At 43.8% G+C, this 8,252-nt stretch overlaps 2 protein-coding genes across 2 annotated transcripts in view; one reads left to right on the top strand and one right to left on the bottom strand.

Annotated features, from left to right (window-relative positions):
- atad2b (ATPase family AAA domain containing 2B) overlaps positions 1-8,252 on the bottom strand; it is a 636,500-nt gene that overhangs the window by 168,504 nt on the left and 459,744 nt on the right. The gene's annotated exons all lie outside the window — the stretch shown is intronic.
- Positions 1-8,252, top strand: part of klhl29 (kelch like family member 29) — a 343,820-nt gene that overhangs the window by 103,081 nt on the left and 232,487 nt on the right.

Below are 8,252 nucleotides of genomic sequence, written 5' to 3'. Positions count from 1 at the left end.
ATTTTGTTTAGATTCAGAGTCTGCACAAAAAACTCCATCAGCGGTTCATTTAGAGCACCATCTATTCAGAAGAGAGTGTCTTTTCTTTTTCTGTCGTGTTGGAAATAAGCTGTGATATCTGCAGGTAAAGGCCATTAATATGCTGACAGAATTGCAGCAGTTAACGAATGTGCAGCGCCGTTAATTGCCTAAGGATTGAGACTGTAATGTCCTCATTTGTTGCTCTGCAAATGCTGAAGTTCTTTTTTAAATAGCCTCGTTCAGAGCACGAGCCTTGCGGCTGATAAGGTTCTTCTCGCCTGCAGGCAGGTTCCGCTCCATCTCTTCTGCTCTCTCTCTTTCAACGGCACTGAGCGTGGCTACCTGTCTTCCTGTCTTCTCTCTCTTTTTAGAGAGTTTTTCATGACCTCTAGCTACGCTTAGGATCTCAATTAATCCCAAATTTAAAGATTCTTCAATTTGTAAAAATATTTTTTTATTAAAGTTTATATGGACACGGAGAGACTCACACACACACACAGACGGACGGACAGATGGACAGGGTGCAAAACATAGTCTTGGCAACGCCTTCAGCCTGGCCGAGACAATAAATACAATTATCTTTTAGAATCAAAACAATGTAAATAAGTAAATATAATATACACTAGGCATGTAACGGTACACTCAACTCACGATCACGATATGAGGTTCACGATACGATTTTTCACAATATTTTAAACACAACATTATTTTCCAGACGAACTAAAAAAAAGCTTTCTTTGATGTCATCTTAGCAGAGAGGCGGAAGGTTCCTATAACGACAGTGGGTGCCCGCCCGCCCCGCAACCTCACCGTATTAGCATTTGAATACCTGTTCTGTGAACACCGTAAAGGTGTGTGCAAAATGACCAGGGGGAGGGGAGCTATTTGGGTGCTATTTGGCTTACTATTGTGTCAGTGGGTGCTTAACCCCTTCTGACCTGAGATCAGATTCATACAAGGTTTCCACTGGACACACACTGGTCTGATTAACCCATTCTGACCTGAGATCAGATTCTAAAAATGTCAGTCGCTCTTCGATTTTTCAGAAATAGCAGACCTACAAGCTCGTATCGCGCCACTCGGTGGCGCGATATGAGCTTGTAGATCTGCTATTTTTCAATAGCTAAAGCATAACATGATGCCAACACCAAAATGGGTGCCCGTTCAGAATGGGTTAAGCCCTCAAGCACTCCCGGAGTTGACGCCGTCGCATCTTAGGCTAGATGTAGGCCTATTTGACAGTGCAGAAACATTAATTGCCTTTCTTGATGTATTAATGAGCCTCTACGACCATCACCTGGGCACAGACACAGACAGCTCCCCTCTGCAGGTCTCTATGACTGAAAGTGACTGCATGGAGTCTGTCTCGTTTCTGTATCTTAACTGTAAATGGTCATATTAAAGTTTAAAAACGAAACAAAACTATGAAACGAGACTCTGCTCAATAGGAAGAAATAGCATTGGCCTGGGCCGTGGCTCAGCGGTCCAGGCACCTTAGCCCAACTTGCCCAAGTCTGGCAGTGTGCTGTATAGGCTTGACTCCTGATCCCGGCGGCCTTTACTGCATGTCACCCCCCCCCCCCCCCCCATCTCTCTCGAAATAGAAAAATAGAAATAGCAATGATAGCTTGACCTAAACATTTGAAATGAATTGGAAATATACCTGTATATTAATTTAGATATTCACTGTACACTTATATTTGATAGACTGCATACACTATGTTGACTCATTCACCCATTCAGAGCTTTAAAATTATAGTTCATACCCTTTTACTCTCACCCATTCAGAGTTGTCACTTCATCTTTATTTTTTTATTTTTCATTCTTATTTCCGTTGGCTTGGTTCTTGACGCTTAGCTCTCCCCCCCCCCCCCCCCCCCCCCCCCCCACACACCCCATGTTTTGGTCTTACTGCTCTTGTTGTCGCTGCTGACACCTGAATTTCCCTCCGGGGATAAATAAAGATTTATCTTTATCTTATCTTTTTTTTTCCCCAACCCTTTCACGTCTCAGAGTGTATAGTGTTTGTCCCCTGTTTGATTCACACGGCCAGGACATTGGAAGTGAAAGGGAAGTCGTGGGCAAATCTCTATTGGCACCCCCCCCCCCTGTCCCCTGAGCGCTGCAGAGTGTCATTGGAGATGTGATGCATATGAGTGTTTATCTGGACTGGCAGGAGACCACAGGTGGCGTCAACGTGGAGCTCCTCCACAGGCGTCTCCCACAGCCAGGCTTATATAGGGCTGTCAGTCACGACTACAACATTTAACCCATTCTGACCTGAGATCAGATTCATATGAGGTTTTCCACTGGACACACACTGGTCTGATTAAACCCATTCTGACCTGAGATCAGATTCTAAAAATGTCAGTCGTTCTTCGATAAAAAAAAAAATAGCAGACCTACAAGCTCGTATCGCGCCACTCGGTGGCGCGATATGAGCTTGTAGATCTGCTATTTTTCAATAGATAAAGCATAACATGATGCTAACACCAAAATGGGCGCCCGGTCAGAATGGGTTAAGTTGACGATTCATTGTCATACAAATAATTGCGATCAGCGATTTGATTGTGTTTTCTGGAATTGAACATTGGAACACAACTTTAACATTAATTTATTTATTTAGTTTGGTTGTTTATGCTTCATAATCACAAAATGTTGTCGGGCAGATGAGACAAATGACTTAAATATACAAAGAAATTACTGTTGTAACTGTAAGCTTGTAGATCTGCTATTTCTGCAATTTTTGGGAAAAAAGTTTGAAAATATATGAGCAATGAAAACGATTATAACAATTATGCAGAAATATATTGCGATTATCTCAAGGAAATGCGACAATACGATTATGTAATAATTGTGACAGGCCTATAGCCAGGCTCCTGCTAGTCCTCACATGCATGTGTTTGGCTAGACTTACCAACAGTCCTATACAGTCATGAGTCTGACACCCTACCCAAAACCCTAACCTAACCCTAACCGCACACCGGAAGCCACGGATGATTTGTAACCGGCCACAGGTGATTTGTAACCGGCCACAGGTGATTTGTAACCTATCGGCGCATGTCGGGAGCGACGGTGTCCCATGACTGTAGGCCTGGTGGTATGTCTAACCAACATTATGCACCCCACCTTTCAAGGGGTTCCACTCTTAATTCAGATGGCGCATTAGTCCGACAGCGTGGCTTCGCGTGCCGTTTGGGTTAGGGCCAGGGTTAGTAATGGGGCGAGTTCAACCAACCAAAATGGCGCTGACCCCCTTTCAACCGCCATTTACGACATTACGTTTAATTGTTACCACAAACACGTTTATCGTTGTTTCAGCTAGGCTGTTTTTGCTAATAACGCAGATAGCGCGATGCTTGAGCATAACAATGGTTGGTAGGTTATCCACAGCACTCCTCCGCTAATAAAACGCTTACTGTGGACACAACCCATAAACATGGTATCCCTAATATTGGGCATTTCACTGTCAATTCTCAGAAGTATACTATACTATTATGCTTAATTTGTGATATGTTGGCGTTGCTCAGCAAGAATTGCAGATCTACAAGCTCACAATGTGTTGTGCGGCGCACTGAGAGCTTGTAGATCGGCTATTTTTGTCACTGTCGATCACAGGTGGAGTGCCTGTATTTGTGGTTATACGTTTCACAGTAGTCGGTTTAAGGTTGTGCAGAATTTTAAGATACTATTCCACGTTGTTGCTGTTTCCTTGACTTCATTTAATTCATCCTGATCATTTCCCAATTTTGAAATGAACATGGCAATTGTTTCTCAGTAACTGCATGCGATTGCTGCAGTGGTATTGTGCGTATTCTCAAATGTGTGTATCACATTTATTTTCATTTAAATTTAGCCAACAAAGCACTTTTCACTGGAAACCTCAATTCAATCTTTGTAATGTAGTTTTCTCTCTTCTGAGTATACCCTTGTTGCTGAAGGCATACTAGAATGAAAAAAGAACAATCAACAACACAGGATTGAATTGACCACATGCACACAAGGGTCTAAAACGAGATGTGTAGTGCGGTTTTCAAAGTGGGGGCCATCAGTGGCGGGTAAATTGGGCATTTCACAATAGGAGGTGCCGCAGCCATGAGGGTCTATAGCTAGCTAGTCTATAGCTTTGGGGGCCTCTGCCTGGAAAGGTTTGGGAACCACTGGTAGTGCATGAACAAACGTTTGTTACTGTGCAATGGAATTCTTCCCTCAATACAAGCACTTGTTATTATGATGCCGCCTCTTCCTCTGGTCCTCCTTTTATATTATTTTCTATTTACTTCTCCACAGGTCTGTGGAGAATATTCATCGTTGCTCTTGTTTCTGCGCTGAGTTGTGGAGCCCATGAGATAAGAGAATAGAACCGGGCACTAACTGTGCCAGGCCATTGTTCCACTGGACCGGAGCCTTGTAACCTGCCTCTGCCTGTGTTTTTCTATAGATAACACCGGCTTATTCCATTGTACTCGTTCCAGTGTTTTAAGACTGAGGTTACTGTCGAGAGACGAAACTGCAGGGGAAAAGAGAGGGCAAGATAAAGAGGTAATAGAAAGGGAGAAAGGCCTGCCCTTCTGTCCATCTCTAGTGCCGCCCTGCAGCTTTGAGCTCTTGGCTGGCGCTGCTGTGAGGTTCACTCACAGCTTGGCTCTGTTTAGTTGGAGTATTCCTTCTGAGAACAGGGCGTAAAGAAGAGAGCGAGGAAAATGAACAGAGTGGGAGAAATCGCAGCGATGGGTAGAGCTGGAGGGAGATAGAGATAGAATAACGATAATGGACGGTAGGGTAAAAGAGACAGCGAGAGCGAGAGAGACGGGGAGAGAGACAAAGAAAGCGAGAGGACAGTTGGAAAGCCTCAAAAGAAAATAGTTGATGTTCTGACCTCAGGCTTCACGGTGCACAAAGAGAAGCTTTCATACTCGCAGCCCGGTCAAAGTTCATCTTTCGAACAACCATGCAATCTCGTTGTAACATAGTATGCCTTCCCGTACGTGTGCAATGCCAACTAAACACAAATGCCGTGCCGTGCCCACGCATAACGGCCTGGCCTCAATCGCTGTAACACACTTTACGCTGTGTTCCTGTACGTCCACAATACACACACACAAAGCACATGAAGTGCACACAGAAGCACAACGCGTGCTCCTGCATAGGCCGGCCGGATTTATCATTCGCTGTCATTCTCTTCTTTTACAGGCAGAGGGATTTTCATGGGGCTTCGTCGTGAACCCAGTTCGAGGCTGTTATTTTTTTTCGCCCATGTTATCAAGGGCTTGGGGAAAGTGTAGTGTGTCGTTCCTTTTGCGGTGATAGGCGGTGAGGTGGTTTGGGTATAGCAACACAGGACTACAAACCACTCAGTGATGGATTCCTCTACACAGACTTTGCTGTAGTGCTTTGATTTATGATATAATACAGAGTGACATGGCGTGTAAGCTACACAATGCGTGCCGTGCACCCCATACCAATGTCGCTCCAAAGCTCCAGCCATCTATCACAAGCCCTGCTGTGCACTGGGGAAGGTAAAGGGCCCTCGGCACTTCAAGGGCATTGTGATTGAATTAAGCATTAAGTCGTTAGGAGTTTGAGACGAGGCGTAATTGCAAAGGGTATTTATCTATTCTGATGAATGAGCCTGTGGTTTTTTGTAGACTAAATACACTGTAACTGGAGAGTGAACTTACTCCAGAGAGCTGTGCTTATGAAGCAAGTTCCGTTATCTGTCTTCACTAACCATAAGAACCACAATCTCATCACGCCTAGTGGTCTCATGATTTCTAACTATATTTATATCTCGTTCACTTAAAAGGGGACGGTGTTTGCAGCGTATGACTAATTATAGGCAAACATGGACAAATCTACATGGCAGCAGAGTGGCATAGTTCACAAACGGAGAGCAAACTGTAATATCAGACAAATGCAAACAACTTAAACACACAATCCAGACCAACACGGCTGTCATCAGCTGGCAAAAATAATCGCCCAACTTTGTGTCACTGCTCCATCATTAGGGCACGAGTAGATCTGACTATAATTACATTTGCTTTTCCACTAGATTAATCTGTTGCTTCCTGTAGATTTATTCGTAGGGCGTGTATAATGATTATAGCCATAATCATTCAGCTGCAAAATATGTACAGTATATTATTAATCAATCAATATACCGGTTAAGTAGGCTTACTTTCATATCCAACAAGTACAAGTACAAGGCTTTAGTGCTTCAATCAGTCTCTGTTGTATAATTATTCAGCAGGGCTATAGGCAACCTTAGGCACGGGTTCCAACATTGGCATGTAGTAAGAGAGTTTTTATTTTTATTTTTAACCTGACCTGAGATCAGATTCATACGGAGGTTTCCACTGGACACACACTGGTCTGATTAACCCATTCTGACCTGAGATCAGATTCTAAAAATGTCAGTCGTTCTTTGATTTTTCAAAAATAGCAGACCTACAAGCTCGTATCGCGCCACTCGGTGGCGCGATATGAGCTTGTAGATCTGCTATTTTTCAATAGCTAAAGCATAACATGATGCCGACACCAAAATGGGTGCCCGGTCAGAATGGGTTAAAATAAGTATTCAAAAAAAAGTATAGTCAGTTAAATGAAGTCCCCTCACATCTATATCTATATGACATCCTGCACATAATTCTATTAATTCTATTTGTTCAAAATCAATCATTTTCTCTCCCGATGTCCTGCTGAAAGGTGGATTTGCAGGCCTGTTTTAAAGCAGGCCCATGGACAATCAAAATCTGTTTTATACGCTTAACCCGCATTTTAATCAACCCCCCTTCACTGCCGAGATTGTTGTATTACCTTTAGAGCATACGCTGAATTATTTGGGCTTTTAATCCGCGAAAATCGAGGGAAAAAAGCTTCCTCCGTTTGTTATGAACGATCGCACCACCCGCCATCTTGGTACACCCGGAAGACGCAGCACAGGACCCTCCTCCATGAGGCGTTGAACCCCATTCGTTTGCATTGGCCTCAATTTCCCAGAAGCCCTAGCAGCCCACAGCATGTGACGATTTCCGGTTTCATCATCAAAACAAATGCATCTACTCTCTTTCTCCGCGGCGAAGACGGATTTTCTATTTATTTATTACATTACGGCGGATTAAACACATAAAACAAAAGGCGGGTCTGTCGTATATGGCAGCGACATTAACCTGGAGTAATCCATTCCCGGCACGGAAACTGTTAAATTTTGACGTGGTGTCATAATTAAACTTAATGTTATGGCATGGCATATCAAGAAAATTAAAACATGGAACTTCATGTCTCAAAACGGTTGCTGACCCCTGGTATTATAAAAGCGCAATGCAATGGTTTTGATACTGCTTGCAGCCCACAGTTCACAACTCAATAATCTCACAGGATAAGCTCCTCGAGATGAGAATCTATAACTCTCATAAACAAATAATCAGGGGAGGCCAACATGCGCACCCAGATCCATGGGATCTTCTTTGAACGGCGATGCCATTTATTTTCCAACAGAACCGATTGGTCAATAGACAGCTCTTATATATTATGATCAAATGTAGCCATACCCAGGTACAAATATCAACCAGGGTTGAACCTATACCTTGCTAACCACAAATCCTGCTTTGTAGGACAGGCCCTCTGATTGTGGTGATTGTTGCTGTTTACTTTCCAACCCAGCCATTATCGCCTTAACCGAATGCCGAACTCGCTTTAGCCCCTCGTGGCGTTGGCATTGATGAGTGTTTGTTGTTTGCTGTTGTTTTTATAGACCTGCACAGCGGCACCTCGGCTCTATCGTCCTCATCCTCGTCTTCATCTTCGTTAACAACCGGGAAATTGGGAATTAAAGGCAACAAATGAGCCACTGTGTTTTCTGTGTCAGCTGGGCTCTGTGGGAGCAGATGCTGAGAACATTCACACCTATCATGACAACACGCTTCCTCTCTCCCTGTCTCCCTGTCTTCCTGCTATAGCCCAGCTATATATTCATCCCTGTCTGTCTGTCTGTCTGTCTCTCTATCTACACCCCTACTCTTTTGCTATCTTGTATTTCTCTTTCTAGCTCTGTATCAGTCTCTCTCACACTCGGACACACACATGCATTAGTGTTTGTGAGTTGACAGTGGTGTGTCAGTGTGGACTTGGTCACCTCCCACATTATAGATTGATTCTCCATTACAAGTGGGTTCTTTTGAAAGCGTTTGTTTAGTGCACCGCCAGTGGGGGGGGGGGGGGGGGGGGGGGTG

Source organism: Protomyctophum parallelum (genome assembly GCF_964188405.1).
Source record: "Protomyctophum parallelum genome assembly, chromosome: 19".
Taxonomy (NCBI): Eukaryota; Metazoa; Chordata; class Actinopteri; order Myctophiformes; family Myctophidae; genus Protomyctophum; species Protomyctophum parallelum.
This window is presented reverse-complemented; position numbering and strand designations above follow the sequence as displayed.